This window comes from Hirundo rustica, chromosome Z (assembly GCF_015227805.2).
Source record: "Hirundo rustica isolate bHirRus1 chromosome Z, bHirRus1.pri.v3, whole genome shotgun sequence".
NCBI classification, from domain to species: Eukaryota; Metazoa; Chordata; class Aves; order Passeriformes; family Hirundinidae; genus Hirundo; species Hirundo rustica.
In genome coordinates this window covers 38,035,383-38,056,124 of record NC_053488.1, presented here as the reverse complement: position 1 = coordinate 38,056,124, position 20,742 = coordinate 38,035,383, and positions in this window count along the sequence as shown.

The window sequence follows — 20,742 nt, the reverse complement described above, 5'->3', positions numbered from 1 at the left end:
TGCAATGGTTCCACAAAACAAACTCACTTAACATTTATATACTGAATAGATGCACATTCTAAGATAAAATAGAAAGCAAATTAACTGTGAAAGATGTCAAACTAAAACCAGGTCTGTGAGAGCAGATGGTACTGTGTTAAACTCTATGTGTAAGTGACAAAAATAAAAATAGAAGCTATTAATTGAGTGAAATGTTTTAGATTAATCTAAACCCTAAACTGTGAATTATAGTAACAGTTTGTGAAGTAGTTCATATTTTCCAAAATATTTCTGCTAGTGTTTATGCTAAAGTGAAGACATTGTTCTGGCACTATCAGAGCTGTAATATTAAACTTACCCATAGCTGAGTTCTGGGCCGCAAGAATCCTAACTGAACCATACACAGCCCTTGCCAGCTCTTGCAATTCTTATTCATTATGCTTGATCAAACTGGTGGCAATCTGTACCAAAGCTGTATAGATTAAGTAAATTCTACTAAAAGATTTCTGGAAATGCAAAAGAATCCACTTTCGCCTTTGTTTCCAAGTCATCAGAAGTGACCAAACATGCATGATAGTGTAAGGCTAAGCAGTGACTAGTAAACTTCCTTTGTATAGCAATGTTGCAGTTCTGGAAAATTAGGTTTAGGGAGGTATATACCTATACATACCTGTATACACATAAACATTAGAATATATACACTATTTCTTCTTTTTGTTTATATACAAACATGCACATGTATATGTATATATGCTGCATGTATACCTGCATGTGAAACAATGACTACTGTCTTTCCCTTAAAAAAATTAAAATCCTAGATCACAGGAGCCTTCCTGCAGTGGTTTTCATAAAAGATAATGGTGACATCAGTCATCTTGTCATGTTTTTCTCTCAGTATATGTCTGCTCTATATCCAAGGCTGTGTCTTGCTAAATGTGTACTGGCAACTACTTTTACTTTTGAAACCTAGAGAATTTTTAGTGCTTCATTACAAAGTGTTGTGGGCTGCTTTATATAGAATCACAGATTCATTGAGGTTGGAAAAGATCCTAAAGCTAGTCCAACCGTTAACCCAGCAGTGCCATCACTAAACTGCAAGTGCCACATCTACTTGTCTTTTAAATCTTTCCAGGGTTGGTGACTCGACCAGGTTCCCGGGCAATGTTGTAATAATTTTTCTATCCCATTCTCTATTTATCTGGAATGTGTATCAAAATTCGAGTATAGAAGTGCCTTAGAATGAATTGCTCTAAAGATTTAGGTGGATAATTTACACTGCAAGGTGGTCCTAAGGAACAAATAGTGGCTTTTCTAAAGAATTCATGGGCCATTTGAGCATTACAGCTCTCATAGAATAGCTGTGTTTTTTGAAAAGGAACATGAATAATTATAGCCTCAAAGTGCTGTGATGGATATAAAATCTGTCCTCCTAAAATGGGGAAGATACACAGATCATTTTATCTGCATAATGGATAGTCCTGGAGGGTTTTTTTCCTGCTAAAGAAAGTCTTGTGTCTTTTGATTGATTGATTGATTGATTGATTGATTTTCCCCCTCTCTCAGTGTATTTACAAATAATGAAGTACTAGGGTGGGTAGAAGTCATGCAGCCTAGGTGTATTTGCTTTCCCAGAAGAATGATGATAAATCAAGGTTTTATGTGAGTTCAAAAGAAATATGACACTCAGAGTCAATGTAGGGCAGAACAGATGGGAGATGAAATAGAGAGCGCAGCTGAGCTTATGGATCGAGATATTCTGGCCTTGGTCAGGTACAGACCATGGGATAAGCAACCACAGGTATGAAAAGAATAACTCGAAAAGTACAGCATATGCAGCTATCAAGTTTTTTAAAACTGTGTCGTTTTGTAAGGCAAACAAGTAATACAAACTGGTTGTGTAACTAGTGGGAAATTTCTGCTTAAGGATGTGACTGCTTGGGTCTGCAAAAGATCTGTGATAACAATAAAGTGACTTCTTTTTGCTTTGACTTCTTGCTTGGACTACTTCTTGCACTCCTCTTTTGAAGGCTCATCTCTCAGTCACGGCAATAATGAAACAAATAGGTACTTTAGAGTGTGAAATTATCTTTGGTGATTACTTACTGATAGGATTGTGTTGAATAAAAGTAGTAAAATTTTACTCCCAAAGAATACATTTGAAGCTAGATGAGGAGCCTTAAAACTCAACCAGTGAAGCATAGACATGCCTATATAACTTTGAATGAAAGATGTATAAGCCAGGTTTAACCTTTATCTTTTTCTTTAAAGAAAAGTTCTATAAACATTTTGTTAAGTCATGATATTTTTTAATTCCATCTTTTCCTTAAATTTCCTTTTTTTATCCTAAATTTGAGATTTAGGATTTAGGCAAGTGAGTACTTTATATATCAACAGTTTAAAGTAATTTCTTTTTGAAGGAAAGTAATTTATTGAAAAAAAATAAGAAAACATCTGAAGACCAAAAGCCTACACAGTGCATGGAAAGACTTTCTGTTCTGTTCAAGTCCTGGAGGTTTCTCATTCTTATTTTAATATTTTTATTTTTTGCTTTGTCCTGTGTCTCTACCTGTCTGTCCATTCCATACTCACTATCCTCTCTCCATGCTTTTCCGCACCTTCGATTCATCTACATGCAATTACTCATCTTTTCCGATTTTCTTTCACCCATAGTTATTCTTTTGAAAACATCCATCCCTTCTGTTTAACAATGCAAGGAGTTTTGTCTCCTGACACTCCCAGACCTGTGTCACAGCAAATTTTCCCAGATCATTGTGGTAGTTTCTTTGCCATGTTACTAAAAAGGACCCTAGGTGGTAGACAATTCCTGAGATATTTCAGGTAGGCAGATTCAGGTAGGGACATTTCAGATGTTTTTATCACTACTTCTTTTCAGATCACAACTTATTGGTGAAATAGAAAAGTGCAATGTAGGAGCCTAGAAGAGTGCATTTATGTGTCCCAGAGATTGTTTATAAGTTAGATAGCTGTTTAGGATTTAGCACACTTTGTTCTGCCAGGTTCATTGCAGAACTAACTAATGACAGAGGAAATAGTTTGCTGCATTCATCTGGAGCATTGTAGTTCTGAGTTAACAAAAAAAAAGGAATGTGTTCTGCTTGTCAGAGCACAAGTGCATGAGAATCCAAAAGCTGTTGGCTTTGATAAACTGAAAGACTACAAGTGTATGATCATGGAACTTTTTAAACTATTAGTCTGATTCAAAAGAGAATTTTGCTGAAGCTAGCTACAGAAGATAAGTCTGCAAAATCAAAAGAATGTTATGTTGTCAGGACTGACTGATCTGTAAGGCCTGGGTGTGTGTTCCAATCAGGTTCCCCATAAAGTACACACCTGTTTCCTGGTGAAACAGGTAGGTTTAAGATTTTGCATCTAGAAACTGCATCAAAGGGTAGGATTTTCATAATTTTTTGCTATATGGACAAGGCCCCATCAAAATGCAAATCTATAAGCTAAACAAAGAGAAAATAAGTCACAAAATACTGGAAATTTGGAACTACAATATTAAAGACTATCAAACAACTTGTCTACCATATGACACACTTTTTGTAAAAAAATGAAGGTTAATTTTTAGCAAACATGAAAGCAGTCATCTGTTCTGCCTGAAATGCTGGGCAATCCTGCAAATGTGCAATTTATGGAATTGAAATGATGCACATTTTTGATTTACACTGCTTTTTGTTGATATGTCTGACAATGCTTATTGTGAAAGTCCCTGGTAGTGTAAACACTGTCAAATTCATAAGAAGTTTCATACCTAACTTAGACCCATTTGTTATTTAATTGTCATGTAATATACATTTCTTGCTTTCAGCTTTTCTGGAATGTTTGTCATACACTGTTTTATTGCAATATATAAGTATATTATAAGTATTGCTGATTGTAATAGTATTGCACTACACATTCCATTTGCAGAAATATGTATTTATTTACATTCAAATGCTTTGTTTATTCAAACGATATTTTAAGGCTAAGGTTAATTAAGATTACGGTCTCATTAAATTCTGTCATAGTTCAATGGTCAGCTGATCACTTACCTTGATAAAAGAGAAACCTTTTGCAGCAAGTGCTCTCTTCCCCAGTTGCATGTCCTGTGTCGTCACTGGAGGGCAGCAATGTCCAACATGAAACTATTTTATCCCTCAGATTTGGCTCGTGTTGCAAAAGCTAGCACACAAACCTCCCACTTCAGAAACACATACAGTTCAGATGTTTGTATAGCAGAACATTTGCCCTATGTTAATTAAATTCAGTTCTGTTTTCAGTGAAACAGCCTTTCTGAGCAGTGTATTACTTGCTTTTGGAAACTCCCCCAAGCCTAAAACTTCACATTCAAGAATCCTACACCACCTTACCACTCTCCTTCCCACCCCCATCACATTAGGTTTTTGCTATAGGCTGGTTTGGCTGTTCTCTTGTTGGAGTCTGTGATACAGCAGATACTTTTGTGACTATGGGTGTCAGCTGCTGCCTTGCAAAAATGTTTAGATGAATTTTATTCTTTGATTTTTTTCTGTTGTCTTTTAGGCAACTATTATTATGAAAAGAACATTGCTTAGGGCATTTTTCTGTAATGACAAGCATTTCATTACAGCTTTGAATGGAAGGAAAAAGAAACCCCTTTTATCTCCTCTGACTGACATTTCACAGAATGAAAGACATGTGCTGCATTTTGTGTCACAGACCAACTTGTGAGCTTAAGAGATCACTTCTAAGAATCTCTTTATATGTGTATCTCGATAGCCTTACTATGTTAATTTTGAGTAAGCAAATTATAAAAATGTCGGAAGTAGAAGACATTCACTTTGAGATTATCCTGATTATTTTTTGTAGCATAGAGTCATGCATTAATTGACAATTAATGCAATTCAACTAAAACAACTGTAAATGTTGAGACAGGCTAGTCCCAAGGTATTTATTTATTCATTTTTCCATTTAATTGATGCAGAAATGTTAGTTCTTTACCCTACTGATCAACCTAGGATAATAAACAAATGTTTGCAGTCAGAAACAAATAAGCTCCATGCTAGCCTTATTGTGTGCACTGGAAAACACTTGCAAATATAGAAAAAATGACTCATTAAGTGGTGAATCTCCGACCCTGGAACAAAGAGACTGACCTGATACTACAGTAGCTTTTGCCTTTGCTGTGGATGCTGTGGGCTGAGGTGACAACTATCCCACTGCTACTCCCACAGCCCCTGCCAATGAGGTCTAGGCTAACTGCCTGCAGCTGTGGATGCCCTTGTGGGATCATGGTATCCTTGAATTTAAATTTTCCATATGCTGTATAAACAAAAGAGAAAATGATCTGCCCAAATCACATTTCTGGCTACCTATAAGGTCCCAACCCTACAAGGTGCTGGCCAGTGCTGGTGGGCTAAGGTGGGCTAAGGATCTTGGGAGCTGGAGAGTGAGGGTGAAGCAGGATCCTGGCTCTTGGGGCTCGCCCAAAGTTCCCCCTCACCAGAAGGCCTGCTGGATGGGGGTGGGAGGGTGGAGCTGTAGGGCTAGGCTACCAGCCAGTACAAAACATTGTCCCCTGGCCTGAGTGGTGTGGTGAGGGATGATATCTACTGCTAGGGATAAGCCCCAGGATGTTTTTTTTCTAAGCTAGTCCTCTCCCATATTGTGTGTAGATGCCCTTTCTGTGGGAGAAGAGCGTGAACATTGCTCTGTTGCAGATTAGTGGGGCTATGGTAAGTGTGGAGAGGAAATCAGTGTAATGAATGAAATAATTTCATGATTAATGAAAGGGAATAGGCTCAGAGGCTTGAAGAGAGATGGGAACAGAAACCACAAAGTGGCTGAGTGGAGGCCTTGAGAATGCTGTTAATATGGACAGCCTGCAACAGCACCACTTTTGAGAAGATGTCAGGGCTGTAGACTCTAAGCATGCTTTTCTGCAGTGCTGGGTGAATTGCATAAAGAGGGATAATGTTTTGTTCTCGGCCAGCCTGTCTATTACATGTGTCCTTGCCACACTTTGGGTGTTGGTGCTGCCCTGAGGTCTTGCAGAGCTTGTGGGGGAACAGGGCACAGCCCTTCTATGGGACTCTGCTGTATGGTTTTTTATATACTCCCAGTGGTTTATGTAAATTTTGGATTATTTTTTCCAACAGAGAATTTCAAGATTGTTTCATGTCCACTATCTGGAAGAGGCCCAGATCTGACATCATCTACCTCTCTGAAGGACATGTTGGTGGCTGCAGCTGCTGGGGACTGGGAGCTGGGGCATTTGGGTTTAAGTACTCAACAGACCTCTCCAGTCATCCTGGGGAGCAAGTGCTGAAACAATATACAACCTTGGGCATAATCTTGATGGTGTGAAGGTAGGGTATAATCCCGAATCAGATGCTAACTGAGTAGAAGTTGAATTAGAAACCCCTTGGACCCCACAAAGAGTTTGTAAGATGGTGGGTGCTGAAGCTACTGTGAGGTGATAGTGTTTCCTGAGACAAAATGGGTTGTGAATTGTTACTTTTCCTTTGCCAGAACTTAAACCATGGGAAAAAAGGTGCCTTTTTTTTTTTTTTTTTTTTTTTTTTTTTTTTTTTTTTTTTCTTTTCCCCGCCCCATAGAAAGCCTAAATTTCTGCCTTTTTTTCCCTGTAGTTTTTGGGAGGAGTTGATTGAGATAACATTATTTTGAAGCAAGTCCAGGTTGTATCTCCTGTGGAGTTTTGATGTTAAATGGCATATATATGTGTGTGTGCCTATTGATATATTTGCACACACACTTTTTTCCAAAATAAGTTTCTTATGAGGTTTCAAAAGCCATGTTTCTATGATTGTTTTTGTGTTGCTTCAGTAACTCTGGAGCATTTATCCATGTAATAGCATGGTCTTCTGCTTCACTGGTTATATAGAACTCATGCCTCAATAACTTTGATAGGATTCAGATGAAATGTTGCTTAGTATATCTTTTGTTTAAAAGCTTACTTCTAGCAAATAAAGAAAAGCAGGCATTTAAAAAGTCATAATCAGGTTGACTTAATAGGCTAATTAGGTTTAAACATATATATTAAAATAGATGGCTGAACCACTTGTTTTTAATTGATGTAAATGTTCCTTTCTATTGTGGTACAACTGAAATGTGGACTACTGCCAAACACAGTTTTGTAAATGAAGAGATCTTAATTCCTGTATAAATAAATAATTTTTAAAAATATCCTAATTGGCAGCATGTATTAGGAATTGACTATGAAAATTGTTTTAGGAAGACAAATATCCATGTGACTTTCACTGAGTCCTCACAAGATGATAGTGGAACAGTTACTACAGGGTATTGTGATTCTAATTTAAATTAGCCTACAAGAGCAGGCTTAACCCTTATATTACCAGTACCCCAAGATCAATAATCTGACAGAGCTGGCTGTCAGAAAATTGGCTGTCCTAGCAGATAAGTGAAACTCCATCAGACAAAAGTTAATCAAAGAGTGGGAGATACAGAAGGGTAGCCCCCATATTTCAACTAACTCACTGGTCATTCTCCAGTCACTTTCTTGCAGGTTCTTGCAGTTCAGGAGTTACTTTCATGTGTTACAGCAACAGATAAAAGTTGATCTGGAACAAGTAAGAAAGTAGTTTTTTTGAATGTGAGATGCTTACCAGCTGTGTCTTCTCATAGTTCATTGAAATTTCATCTCAAACTCTGGTGTTAGTAATTCCTCAAGTATGGCAGAGCAGAAGGGTTGTCTTTCAAGTGAGTTCCATAGATAAGAAGTTTAATAGCTTAAATTTCAAACCTAGAATTCAATCCAGATGTGAAACAACTATTGCACCTAAGGAAAGAGGGATATGACAAGTATTTCGGTAACTATTTTTGAGTGCTGGACTCCATAGAATCTATTAGATAATGTCTAAAAGATTGTTAAATCCACTTGGCTTGTTCCCTCAAAACTTTATAAGAGACTAAGAATGCCTGGCAGAGTTTTTTCCTAACAAGCAAATAACTATCAGTTAGAGAACTTATTGGGAGAAATGTGAAAAATCGTGGTTATTACACTGTAATACCCACTGTACATCCAGAGTACTCTCCAGAGGCTATAAGAGGTAGCTGTTTGACAAAATGGATAGAAATCTACACTGGTGATTTGCTTCATCCCTTTTAACTAGCAGGAAATTTCCTACTCAGTGGATACTGAACTGGCTGGACGGCCACACTCAGAGCATTGCAGTCAATGGCTCAATGTCCAAGTGGACACCAGTGATGTCTGGTGTCCTCAGGTATTGGGGTCAGTGCTGCTTAACAGCTGTTTAACAGCTTTGTTGGCAACATGGACAGTGAGATGGAGTCCACCTGAACAACACCAAGCCATGTGGTATGGTTGACACACGGGAGGGAAAAATGTTATCCAGAGAGACTGAGAGAGGTTTGAGAGATGGGCTTGTGTGAACCTCATAAAGATTGACAAGGTCAAGTGTAAGGTCCTGAACTGAGGTCAGGAAAATCCCAAGCACAAATACAGGCTGGGCAGAGAATGAATTTAGAGCAGTCATGATGAAAATGCCTTGGGGGTGCTGGGGGATGAGCTGCTGGGCATGAGCTGGCATCCCAGAAAATCAGGCTGTATTCAAAGCAACATGACTATTTAGCTATTTTAGCTAAGGGTTAGAAGCAATTTATATTGATCAAGATGTAAGTTAGTTAGGTAGGTTAATGATTATTAGATGCCTAAGCTAGAGCTAATTGTTATATTTTGAGTATGTTTATAGAAGAAAGTGGAGTAAGCAAACCATTATAATAACAGATTGAAACCAGTAAGAATAATGGCCACCACCTGGACTTCATAACAATCAATCACAAAGCAGGGGACCTTGGATCATGCCAGAGGGTCACAGAGACCTGATGAAGACTCTCCTGACTTCATCCTTTGAAACCACTGACCCAATTCAAGAGAGGAATTGCACGTGTGAAGGACTAATAACCTCATTTTAATACAGAGCGGGGATGGGAGGTGCTAGGGTTATGCATATGTATTGTATGTAAGATCTTGGAAAATAAATAGAGAGCAAAGAGCCTTGTTTGGGGCGGCCACGCCTTTTGGAGATGACTCCCGTGCTGTCCAACGGTGAATAAACATACCACTTTCTAACTTTAAAGAGTTAGAGGGTCTTTGTCCATGACTATATCGGTTTTCAACAACTAAAAGAGAATTTGTGGGTGACCTGGAAGTATTCAAGGCCAGGCTGGATGGAATTTTGAGCAACCTGGTCTACTGGAAGGTGTCCTTGTCCATGGAAGAGGGGTTGGAAGTAGATAGACTTTAAGGTCCTTCCAACCCAAACCATTCCATGATTTTACGAAATACTGACATCAGATGTTTGCTATTCTTTTTTTCTGTGGTAATCTTGGACTTGCCATTTCAAATACTTTTCCATTTATGATTGAGAAACATTTCCACAAGACATGCATGTATACTTGAGCTACGGAAACTAATCTTTTGGCTATATACCATGAGTAGGTGCACTTTAAACACCTGGAAAAAAGAACTTCCAGTTTGGTCACTTAACTCTGCAGACAAATAATTCTTCCTTATTGTCGTGGGTTGGCACGGTTTGTTTTTTAGTTAGGGAGGAATGTGGGGTGTTGCCCTGTCAGGATCTTGGAATAGTTTTAGAAAGGACAGGGACCTATCAGAGGCTAGTTTGGAATATTGGCATCCGCTTTGACCACTGAGAATGTTGACTGCAACTTTTGGGAAGCACCTGTATAAATCCTGATTTTGTTCAGGTCCACACTTTTCCTCCTAGCCAGTGGAACAGGTAACATCAAGTTTGGGCCTGCTGCTCTCCCTGCCCCCTTTTGTTGGAGGAACCGGCCCTGAGGCCTGGCCGGGCTCCATCGGCTCCCGGCGGGGGAGGAGAGACTGCAGCTTAGCATCAACTACCCTTCAAAACCTCCCCTGTGTCCTGGAGCCCCCAGAGCAAGGAGTGATCTCTGCCAGGCCCCTGATAACAACCATGGGCCTGGCTGGGCTGGGGCCATCCCGATTGTCACCGAGGGGTGGGCAGAGCTCTCCCCGTGTCCCTCCTCTGGTCATTCCCGGGAAGAGAGAAAAAGAGTGGAGAGGAGAAGCCCAGCTGATCCGAGATGCAGCAGGGGCAGAGAGCCTGCTGCCCAGCAGAGAGCACATGGCCACTGCGGGCCTGGGCAGATTTAATCCTTTCCTGGCAACATGAAGCTCCCAAGGCCTAACCCTTCTCTGAGAGAGAGGAGAAAGAGTCAGAGTGTACGTAGAAAAGATACAGCATGAAGTCAGTGGAACAAGAGTGAAAGGACTGATAAAGATTACTGGAAGAAGGAATTGAGGATGTGGACATTTTTAACTGGACTTCTCTGGTGTAAACTATGGAGAAATGGACTGTTTCTTGTAATATCTTAATGTTGTTTGGAGGAATGCTGGTTCTGGTGAAAGTTGGGGATTAATATGATTGAGATTTAAGTGGGAATCTTAAAGCCTCTGTTGTGGTTTCAGGCAGATTTTGGGAGAAATCCTCCCAGGGGGCCCCTTTCCCTTCCCCCAACCCCTTCAGGAAAAAGACTTCCTCAGAGAGAAGTGGAAAAAACCTGTTTATTAAACAGGCAAAGCACTCCCAGCACAATACCCGATGACAAGAGCTTCGTGCCACTTACGGAGGGATAACAAACTTTAAAAAAGTCTCCCCTTGAGGGTTGTTACTGTGCTCCACTGCTCTGTCTCTGCTGACGTTGGGAGAAAAGGAGATGTGCAGGGCTGGTCTTGGTGGGGTGGGTCCCCTGTGGAGGCCCCCGGTGCTTCCCCCAGGTCCTTAGTCCGGAGAGGTTGGAACAGTTCTGAGGAGAGGGCAAAAAAGCAAAAAGGAAGGAAAAAAAAGGACCAAAAAAAAGAAAAAAAGGCAAAAAGCTTCAGCTATTCTACAGTGTCTAACTACGCTAGCACTAAACTAACTAACTGCTGGGGAAAGAAACAACAGAGCTTCTTTCATCTTGCCGTGTTCCAACTCCCCCACTTCAAGGTCACTCCGATGAGCAGAGTTTTCCTGGAGAAAAATAAACCGCGCTTGCCCTCCCCCCTGCACCTAACAGACGATTGGGGATACACAGTCACCCCAGGACCTCTTCTACTCTTTATCCTCATATCGTCAACTTACAGACAGAACTAATGTATATTCTACATAAAACTTCTATTCATTCTCCCCACAAAAAAAAAAAAAAAAAAAAAAAAAAAAAAAAAAAAAAAAAAAAAAAAAAAACCCCAAAAAAAAAACCAAAAAAAAAAAACCCCACCCAAAACCCACAAGCAATACTCATTATGCTTTTGTCACGTTTTACATTGTGCTACTGAATTTAGGCTCCAGGCTGCAGGGCAGCAGGATTTTTCTCTTACTTACTCATACTTTCAATACTTGCTCATACTTTTAACACTTAACACATACTCTCTTACTTACACATTTCTTTCTATTTCATTCTGCGTGGTTTAATGTACAGACAATGGCAATACCATTTAGTAGACAGTGATGTTTATAAATGATCCTTACTTAACAATTAGATCTTTCTGAGGTATACATTGTGTTGTTCTATCTTTTTGCATTATCTACTATGTGCAACTTGGTTCTTGAGCAAAGACAACCTCACGAATGGGTTTGTCTATACTTGAGGCAGACTTGATCTACACTGTCTTTTTTAACAGACTTCTGACATGCACTACTGGGACTTTATCTCTGTCTATTGTATGCAGAGGCTTAGCCTGGGCAGGGCCTGCTCGGTTGGTGGAGCCTCGGGTGTTGACTAACTAGGTGGCCTTTGCTAAATGCTGCTCTTAATTTTTGAAAGATCTCTCCCCTAATGCTTTTAACTGGGTTTTTAACAATGCATTGTGCTTGCAGCTGGTGCATGGTAGGGAATATGGTACACTTACTTAATGCTATGTTCCCTAGCCTAGGTGTTAATAAGGCTGTTCTTGAAATGAGTCCTGTTGTCTGACTCAGTTCTCTCAGGGGTACTATGCTTCTACAGGATTTGTTTTTTAAGGCCCAGGATAGTGTTCTGGGCAGTAGCATGGGACACAGAGTAGGTCTTCAGCCACTCTGTGGTGGCTTTCACTATTGTGACTACGTAGTGCTTGCCTTGGCGGGTTTGGGGAAGGGTGATGTAGTTAATTTGCTAGGCTTCCCCATACTTATACTTGGACTATCGGCCGCTATGCTATAGGGGCTTTACTTGTTTGGCCTGCTTGATTGCAGCACACATCTCACAGTCGTGGATAACCTGAGAAATACTGTCCATGGTTAGATCTATCCCTCGGTCCTGGGCCCACTTATAGGTGGCACCTCTACCCTGATGGCTTGAGGCATTATGGGCCTATTGAGCTAAAAACAATTCTCCCTTGTGTTTCTAAACTAAATCAATCTTTGACACCTCTATTTTTGCTGCCTGATCTACCTGCTTGTTGTTTTGATGCTCCTCATTAGCTCTACTCTTGGGGATGTGGGCATTTACGTGGCGGACTTTCACAGGTAGTCTCCCTACCCTGGTAGCAATGTCTTTCTACTCCTTAGCAGCCTAAATTGGTTTTTCTCTACACTGCTAATTAGCCTCTTTCCACCTCTTCAGCCATCCCCACAGAGCATTGGCTACTATCCGTGAATCGGTATAGAGGTAGAGCCTCGGCCACCCCTCTCTTTCAGCAATATCTAAGGCTAATTGAACAGCCTTGAGTTCTGCAAGTTGACTTGATCTACTCTCTCTTTCAGTGGCTTCAGCAACTTGTTGTGTGGGGCTCTACACGGCTGCTTTCCACTTCCAGTTCATCCCTACAATACGACAGGAACCGTCAGTGAAAAGGGCATAATGCGTCTCTTCTGCTGGCAATTGGTTGTATGGTGGAGCTTTTTTAGCCTGTGTCACTTGCTCTTGTTCTTCATTTGTGAGGCTAAAATTTTTATTTTCAGGCTAATTGGTAATTATTTTTAAAATCTTAGGGCGATTCAGTTTACCCATACGGGCGCGCTGCGTAATAAGAGCAATCCACTTGCTCCATGTGGCATCAGTGGCATGATGGGTAGAGGGAACTTTCTTTTTGAACATCCACCTTAGCACAGGCAGTCGGGGTGCTAGGAGGAGTTGCGCCTCTGTACTAATCACCTCTGAGGCGGCTTGAACTCCTTTATAGGCTGCTAAGATTTTCTTCTCAGTTGGGGTGTAATTGGCTTCAGACCCTCTGTAGCTTCGACTCTAAAATCTTAGTGGCCGGCCTTGAGTCTCCTCAGGCACTTTCTGCCAAAGGCTCCAGGACAGGCCATGGCTCTCAGCTGCTGAGTAGAGCACGTTCTTTACATTTGGTCCCATCTTCACTGGGCTAAGGGCTACTGCATGAGCGATCTCCTGCTTGATCAGGGCAAAGGCTTGTTGCTGCTCAGGGCTTCAGTGGAAATCGTTCTTTTTGTGGGTGACTAGGTAAAGAGGGCTCACAATCTGACTATATTCGGGAATATGCATCTTCTAGAAACTTATAGCACTTAGGAAAGCTTGTGTCTCTTTCTTATTGGTTGGTGGAGACATCGCTGTAATCTTGTTGATGACATCAGTAGGAATCTGCCGCTGTCTATCTTGCTACTTCACTCCTAGGAACTGGATCTTACAAGCTGGTCTTTTAACTTTACTCTTCTTGATAGCGAAACTGGCTTCCAGGAGGATCTGGATGATTTCTTTTCCCTTCTCAAACACTTCTGCTGCTGTGTTCCCCCACACAATGATGTTATCAATGTACTGTAGATGTTCTGGAGCCTTACTCTTTTCTAGCGCAGTCTGGATTAGTTCATGGCAGATGGTAGGGCTGTGCTCTCACCCCTGGGGCAGTCGGTTTTAGGTACTGCACGCCCCTCCAGGTGAAGGCAAACTGAGGCCTGCATTCTGCTGCCAAAGGAATGGAGAAAAATGCATTGGCAATGTCAATTGTGGCATACCATTTTGCTGCCTTGGACTCCAGCTCGTACTGGAGCTCCAACATGTCTGGCATGGCAGCACTCAGTGGCGGTGTCACCTCATTCAATGCACGGTAGTCCACAGTCAATCTCCATTCTCCTTCAGATTTACGCACAGGCTAAATGGGGCTGTTGAAGGGTGAGTGGGTTTTACTAACCACCTCTTGGCTCTCTAGCTCTTGAATCATCTTATGGATGGGAATCACAGCATCTCGAGTTGTTCTATACTGTCAGCGGTGCACTATAGAAGTGGCAATTGGTACCCGTTGCTCTTGTACTTTCAGGAGTCCTACTGCAGAGGGATTCTTAGACAGTCCAGGCAAGGTGTTCAATTGCTGGATGCCCTCTGTCACTACAGCCGCTATCTCGAATGCCTACTTGAGTCTTTTCGGGTCTTTGAAATACTTACTTTGGAGGTAGTCTATGCCTAAAATGCATGGGGCCTCTGGGCCAGTCACAATAGGGTGTTTCTCCCACTCTTTTCCAGTTAGGCTCACATCTGCTTCCACCAAAGTAAAATCTTGTGATCTCCTTGTCACACCAGCAATAGAGACAGATTCTGCCCTTACATGTCTTGATGGCATTAATGTGCACTGTGCACTAGTATCAACTAAGGCTTTATATTTTTGTGGTTCTGATGTGCCAGGCCAACGAATCTACACAGTCTAAAATACACGGTTTTCCCTAGCCTCTACTTGGCTAGAGGCAGGGCTCCTCTAAGTCTGGTTATTTTTTTTTCCTTAAGCATATGTCTTAGAGGTTCCTTTAAGGGGGTCAGACATGTCATTATTGTCATACTTGGCAGTTCGGCTACGGGCAACTGGAGCCGCTTCCTTTTTGGTGGAACTCTCTCTTTGAGTCTTGACTTCTTTCAATTCATGCACCCGTTGTGCCAGGGCAGCTGTAGATTTTCTGTCCCATCTGTTTATATTTTTTCTGCAATCTCGCACGAAGAACTACAGCTCAGCATGTGGAGTGTATCTTCTCTCCCTAGCCGGCGAGTGTCTCTGTTGGGTACTAGAACTTTTGATCTGTACTGCTGAGATTTGGAGAAGGTCCGTTCTAATCTCCTCCCTGAGTTTTTTATGATTCTCATCTATCTTATCTTTTAGTTTCTGTAGACGTGTTTCTACAGCTGCGATCCTGGCGTGTGTTGGGCCATGCACAGCATCTGCATATGCTCGGAGCTTTTTTGCTGTATTAAGCACCGTCTCTTCTATGTCCTCCCGCTTTATTACTGCTAAAGCAGAAACGTATTCTAATGGCCTGAGTCGTATAAGTTTTCGCCACATCACAGATGTATATGATACTAAGTCTGTGTTCTTAGTGTTTATATCATCTGAGAAAACCATCTCTGCCACTGCCATTTCTCTCAAGCGTTGAATCCCTTGTTCTATGGTCTTCCATGGGGTTTGCTCATATAGAGATCATCTGCACACAAGTGTTTTTCTGCCACACTTCTTAGGACCCGTATCCAGAGACTGCAAGGACTAGCCTCTCTCATCATCTCCTGGTCGATGGCGGGATTATGTGACAGGGATCTCAGATGCCTCGCTTCAGTGCTGTCCAGAATTGTAGCCTCGCCTGCAGCATCCCAAAGACAGACTAACCAACTAATTATAGATTCATCAGGTTGTCGCCGGTAATCTTTTCTTAGGTCCCGAAGGTCCTTCAGGGAAAAGGAATCAATATTTGCTTCTGATCCTGTGCTAGAAGCTTTGGCTTCTGATTTTGGTGAAGGTCCTTCTCTTGGGTCATCATCGTCCACTGGTCGATTAGTTTTGACGGTGTGCTTCTTTGCCCGAGCAACTGCCTGGGGCTTAGGCTTACTGTCTGCTTTAGCTGCCAACTCAGGCTCAGGTTCTAGTTTAGCTGCTGGCTTCATAACTGGGGTGTTGGCTGCAGCCTGAGTGACTGGGGTGGCTGTTGATTTGTATCCCTTCCCCCCTGCCTCTGTCTGCTGCCCTACAGTCTCTAGCAATGTGCGATAAGCATATGCCAGGGCTCAGCTTACTGCAGCGATCTTTTCCCCCTTAGAGCCATCATGGTACTTTTTTTTTAGGTATTTCCCCAGCTCCACTGGATTCTGAATTTGTTCCCGTGGAAAATCCTAGACTACAGGGTCAGAGAATTCCTTGAGGAGTTGGCCCATATCTTCCCATTCTCCACACTACTCAGGATTTCTTCTGCCTGGGTCAGGAGTTTCATCAGCTCTTCTAGAAATCTCAGCTCATATTTTAGAGAAGCTGCAGACTGTATAGAGGAGGCTTACCAGATGACATACCAGAAAGATGGTCTCTTTAACACTCAGGGGAAACTCAACATTCTCCAGCAATGATTTCACTAATTTAGAGGAGAAGAAGGAAACAAAAGACTGCAACCCTTCATCTTCTGCTCTTCCTCTCACAAACAGGGTGAATAACTAGAACTATGACCCATACATAGTAGGAAAAGATCCCAGCACTTTTATAAACTTCTTACAAATTATTATCATTAAACTAAGGCCAATAGCTACTCTAATCCGTGTCCCTCTACTGTAAAAATTGCGTATTAATGACAATATTGGGGCTATCTCTGGATATGCAAATAAACCTAAGGACCACAAAGGTATTAAGACTTCAAAGAAGCCTAAGAATCCAAAACACATCAAGGCCCCCACCTTAAGAGACATGAGGTCAAACAGCATAGTTACTGACTGCTTAATACTAATCAGTACAGGGTTTTTCCACTCTCTTGAGCCCCACGTTGGGAACCAGGAAGTTTGTGGTGGTTTCAGGCAGATTTTGGGAGAAACCCTCCCAGGGGGCCCCTTTCCCCTCCCCCAACCGGTTCGGGAAAAAAGACTTCCTCAGAGAGAAGTGGAAAAAACCTGTTTATTAAACAGGCAAAGCACTCCCAGCACAATACCCCATGACAAGAGCTTCGTGCCGCTTACGGAGGGATAACAAACTTAAAGAAAGTCTCCTCTTGAGGGTCGTCACTGTGCTCCACTGCTCTGTCTCCACTGACGCTGGGAGAAAAGGAGATGTGCAGGGCTGGTCTTGGTGGGGTGGGTCCCCTGTGGAGGCCCCCGGTGCTTTCCCAGGTCCTTATCCGGAGAGGCTGGAACAGTTCTGAGGAGAGGGCAAAAAAGCAAAAAGGAAGGAAAAAAAAGGACAAAAAAAAGAAAAAGAAAAAAAGGCAAAAAGCTTCAGCTATTCTACAGTGTCTAACTACGCTAGCACTAAACTAACTGCCGGGGAAAGAAACAACAGAGCTTCTTTCGTCTTGCCGTGTTCCAACTCCCCTGCTTCAAGGTCACTCCGATGAGCAGAGTTTTCCTGGGGAAAAACAAAGCGCGCTTGCCCTCCCCCCTGCACCTAACAGACGATTAGGAATACACAGTCACCCCAGGACAGCCTCTCACTCCTGGGGTAAAAAGGAGGTCTCAGCCTTTGAGACAGAGATAATTTTAGAGAGAAAGTGAATTGAAGCCCTTGGCTTCTGGGGTAAAAGGAGGTCTCTATTTCTTTTGAGATCGAGATGATTTTAGAGATAGAAGAAGAGAATCCTTGTTTTGTACTAGAAGAAGCATTCTTAAACAGTACTCCAGATACACTGAGAAGCCCATGAGTAGCCAGGGGAAAGGCTGCTAATGAGTGGAACTGCACAATCTGCAAAAATTCCGGGCGGTTGCAGATTTGTGACATTGGGAGCCACAAGACTGTTTCTGTCTTTTGGCAAATGTTTCCATAAGACCCCAGAGAGACTTCTCTCCCAAAGTGATGAAAGATGATGTTTAAATGGTGAAACTGACTGAAAATCAGAGGTTGTGTCTCTCTGTGTTGTTTGTAAGAAAGTTAACAGTTTGTAAGGGGAGGGAAAAGTGTTTTGAAGTTTCCTTTTTTTTTTTTTTTGAAAAAAAATTTCCATTCTTTTAATATGTGTTAATAAAACTATTTGTTTATTTTTAAGCTTGAGCTTGTTTTGCTTCTCCTGATCCTCTCCTACACTACACTAAATTTGGCAAAGAGAATTTGGCAAATGTGAAACCACTACACTTATTGAGTCTCATGGATTTTATTTTTGTGAGTGTGTGCAAAAAGGTAAAGCTATTCTAGCACTTTGAAAATCATTGCAAGACAATTTAAACTGGAATACTGAAAGTCTAAACTTAATTTATAACTTGTTTTATTCTGATCCTTTTTTTCAGTCAGTGCGTGTCATCTCCTCCCCCCCCTTTACAGTTTCAGTATGAAACTACACTGGTAAACGAAGCATAGAGCAGGAACCACAGCTTGTATTGCAAAACTGTTTATTTTGAGAAAGCCCTAGGCTGTGTGCCTCTGTCCAAGTTGTTTTTCCTGCTGTCTGGGTAAATCAGGTATGGGTGAGGCTGTGTCCATATCAGTCAAGCTCACCAAACAACTGCTTAAGCTAAGGTTTTCTTAATTAAAGCTTGAATAGCTTCAATGAAAGACAGATGAATGCCTAGCAGTGAGGAAGCAGAAGCATGTGGGTTGTGAAGCTGGTCTCTACTATATAGTGCAAACATGTATAATGGTGGTGCATAAGATCAAAAATAAATTGCCTGAAATAAATTATTCAGAATAGTAAGCCCTCCTCAGTGGTAAAACCCATCTGTCTAGCAGAAAATGTGATTTTTAAACCTTGCTTAGAGTGCAAGTATATGTTGTGAACCACTTAGACTACTGCAGCAGTGGTCTGGGTGTTGTAGTTTGATTTGATTAATCTTTTTTCTTCCATTGTTTCAGGGGATCAAAGGAACCCAAGAGGGCCAAAGAGCCAGTAATACTCATTGTTTAAGCTCAGCCTTGGATTCATCTTGCACAAGAAGAAATTCTTACATTTTATTGCTTATGTTGTTGACAAACTAGAGATTTGGTGTTGAATCACTAGGGTGTGTTACCTGGAAACCATGGGCATGTTGATATCTAAAATTTCTGCAGCTGCTCCCTGACTCTAGGGTCAAGAGTAAAACATTTTTTGAAAAACTCTTGCAGAAGATAGAAACACCAAGTGTGGGTTTAATCTTTTCATCCTAGATGCTATAGCTCTGTGTGGCAGAAAACTTAGTTCTCTTTTGGTTTTACAAGAAGATATTGCAAGATGCATAGTATTATCTCTGATAAATAAGTGTATTTTTTCATAAGAGTCCCATGTCAATAAGTAAAGAATGCCAAGTTGCTGGCTTAAGGAGATTTGGGAATGTCAAGGAAAGCTAGAGCTTTCAAAGAATTAAAATACAAATCTCAGTATGAGCTTGGACAAAAGAAGATTTTTCTGGTTTCCAACTATTTTTTCTTTAATCTGTATACTCATACCAAAAAAGAAAATGTAATTTTATGATTGTTTTCTTATATTCTGCAGAATGTATGTTGTGATGTGGTTAGTACCATTCAACAAGCCACCTGATACAAATGGGTAATTTCATTTTTTTTTTTTTCCAGATGACTTTTCCAGGGAAATGGTTGAGTAATTTCTGATGATACATTGAAATAAATTAAATATAGCCTTAAGCAGAGAGAAGCATAAAAATTTCATTATTAACTAGTAAAATTTGCTGAAATCATAAGCAAGGGATAGAATTATAATAAGCATAATGCAATCTTCCTTTTTCTTGCAACACAAAAATAGTAGAACTGAAGTGAAAGTTGAAGAGAAATAGATTATGTATCAGAGTCATTACTTCTATACTTGGTGAAAAATATGTAAAATCATACCTGTGTGTGTTCTGTTACTGCATCAATATCCAACATGTCTAACTAACATCAATATCCATCTGTCTAACTCTCTTAGACAGAACCAGCCACCAGGAAACAAAACAAAAAGATCAACTGAATTGCCTGTTGTCCCCCAACAGACAGAAGGCAGTAGGGTAGAAGGTCAAAAAAAAAGAGTGAATGTAGACAATAGATACAAGGGTCTGTATGTGGAAGGCCAGCCAATGGATGATGAGGATGGATAATTCCATTGGAGGTGTTACCGGCATCTGAAAACCTACACCTTGTACCACAACCACTTCCATAACAAAAAAAGAAAGGATGTAGTTGTAGGCAATTGCCTTGAGATTGAAATGGAGATTAATAGGCTGTATGAATCTGGGGACAAGGTAAAGGACATCATCAGAAGGCTTCCTGGTAAGGCCCTTGGGCTACTGCTCTTTACTGGTCTGCCATGGGGGTAGTGATGAAGTTGCAACATATAGGTTTTGGGTGATCAAAAGAGCCTTCAGGATGTTCAAATGATTGGGTTGGAATGATTACTATAATGGATGATGAAAGGGCTGTGAATGTCACCTATCTGCGTTTGTGTAAGGCCTTTGACAAGGTTCTCCACAACATCCTTCTCTCTAGATTGGAGAGGTGATTTGATGCGTGGAGTATTTGGTGGATGAGGAGTTGGTTGAATTAAGTTGGTTCCCCAGAGAGGAGTGGTCAATGGCTGTGTCCTTATTAACACTGGTGACAAGTGGTGTCCCTCATATGTCCATATTGGGACATACTGTTTAATGACTTAAACAATGACATAGAGAAAGGGAGCAAGTGTACCTCCAGCAAGTTTGCAGATGACATCAAGCTGAGTGGTGCCATTGACACTCCTGAGGGATGGCTTACCATCCAGAAGGGCAAGGTCAAGTTGAAAGAGTGGGATCATGGGAATCACATGAGGTTCAACAAGACCAAGAGCAAGGTGCTGCACATGAGTCGGGGCAACCGCCAGTTCCAACACAGGCTATGAGATGAACAGATTCTTCTGAGAAGGACTTGGGGGTGCT